General features: G+C 56.2%; 1 protein-coding gene across 1 annotated transcript in view; it reads right to left on the bottom strand.

Annotated features, from left to right (window-relative positions):
- Positions 1–1,809, bottom strand: part of LOC107113291 (interleukin-6 receptor subunit beta-like) — a gene marked incomplete at its 3' end in the record, with an annotated part of 35,639 nt that extends 33,830 nt beyond the window's left edge. Inside the window, exon 1 of the mRNA XM_015414602.1 lies at positions 1,698–1,809. The remainder of the gene's footprint in view (positions 1–1,697) is intronic.
- Between the last annotated feature and the right edge of the window lie 186 nt (positions 1,810–1,995).

Below are 1,995 nucleotides of genomic sequence, written 5' to 3' on the forward strand. Positions count from 1 at the left end.
TCCACCGGAAACGTGATCACACGCCCGCCCTTGGCCCGTGGTTTTCGGAAACTAGTACTTCGTAAGTACTAGTTTTTAAATCCGCACCTTCTACGGGGAGCCACGGGTTTGGAGTGCTCCCCAGATGTTGGGGTGTGATCGCGCCCAGAAAATCCGCGGGACTCCCGTGCCTCTCCCGCGGCAACTTTGCCGTGTGACCGGGGCCAGAATTTATCTGAGCATCCAACAGGTTTATCCCCTGTGAACTCAGATGTGGAGGAGACAGACTCACCATTGTTTTGTAAGGGAGAAGTGGAGTAAAATAAGAGATCAGGAGTAAGCAGTCCTGAGACTGGAGAGATCACAGAAAGACCGTTCAACAATCCAACAACAGGCAAAGTCCTTATCCTGCTCCCTCCAAAGGACAGCAAAGGAAACACCAGAAGGCAGATCGAGCCCAGCTCACCGCATTACCACATTACTCCACTCACCCTCTCGGTATGACCTATTATTTAATCCAGAAAAACCACCATCTCCTTGAGTTGATCTTTGCCGGCTTGGGCATATGGTAGCCCTCAATTTCTCACCTAACAGGCAGGAAGAGAACAGGGAAACCTCTTCCTCTGCGACCCGATGTACACGTGTCGCTGGCTGAGGGATCAGAATTTACCCGTGGGACTTCGCCTTCGCCGGGCGTCTGGTTGGAACCGGGCTACTAAGTGTGCACAGCAGCCACGCGTGTCGTTCCGTTCAAACGAGACTCCGGGCGGGTATAAAGTACCCGCGCAGAACTCCTCCTGCCTTGCCCAGAGTCACGTTTCTTGAACGATCAGGCGTCCTCCGGACCAGTGTTCCCTCTAAACTGAATTAGTGTGAGCTACCTCAAAGTTTTTTAGCCTCCGGCTCACACATTTTTGTCTCCACTCAGGAAGGATGGCTCCAGAGCAAGCTAATTTATGTAGTAGCCAAATCGCTCGCTCATAACTTTAATGCCAGTAGCTCACAAAGTATAATTTTTGTTCACAAGACTCCACAGCTTAGAGGGAGCATTATCTCCCTGTGTAATTTATGTAAACATTTTATCCTACCTTTCTCCATACAGCAATATGATGGTTCTGCTCTGAAGTGATACAGCCCTGACACAAGAGCAGAATAGGAGCCTGGTGGCACCTTACAGCGCAGAACTCCTCCTGCCTTGCCCAGAGTCACGTTTCTTGAACGATCAGGCGTCCTCCGGACCAGTGTTCCCTCTAAACTGAATTAGTGTGAGCTACCTCAAAGTTTTTTAGCCTCCGGCTCACACATTTTTGTCTCCGCTCAGGAAGGAGGGCTCCAGAGCAAACTAATTAATGCAGAGGCCAAATCGCTCGCTCACCACTTTAATGCCAGTGGCTCACAGAGTAGAATTTTTGCTCACAAGACTCCACGGCTTAGACGGAGCATTAGCCCCGACGGGTCCTAAAGCGCGTGAAAGGGCAGCAAAGGCGAGTTAGTGGAGATGCTCGACCTGAAGTCGGGACCGGCTCACAGCGCCCGACCCGCTCCCGCGCAGCCCACGACCCACAAGAGCCCGGCCCCCGAGGGTGAGCGTCCCTTCCCGCAGCAAGGGCCAAGTTCGCCCGGTCGCCAGGCCCAGCAGGCCCTTTTCCCCGACGAAGGTGCCGCGACGACTCCGCCAGGGCCGGCAACAAGGCGGCGCCCCTCCCTCAGCCACTCACCTCCCAGCTCGCCGCCACGTTCCTCGCTAGCCCTGAGGCGGCCGCAGGGCCCCCGACCATCGGGGCTCACGAACCACAACGACCACCTCGCCTCAGGCGCCGCTCCGCACAGTCTGACTGACGGCTCCCCCCACCTCCCCCGAACGCCAACACCTCGCTCGGGCCGCCATTGGCAGGCAGGGCGGTGACGCTCCTCCGGGGGGCGTGGCAGACGGGAGAAGAGGCGCTTCCCGTAACGGGCCTCCGGCTGCCAGGATTTCGGGCCCCTGGTCGCGTCAAGGGAGCTTCCAGAAAGGGG

Source organism: Gekko japonicus, unplaced genomic scaffold, assembly GCF_001447785.1.
Source record: "Gekko japonicus isolate JY-2015 unplaced genomic scaffold, Gekko_japonicus_V1.1 scaffold739, whole genome shotgun sequence".
Lineage (NCBI taxonomy): Eukaryota > Metazoa > Chordata > Lepidosauria > Squamata > Gekkonidae > Gekko > Gekko japonicus.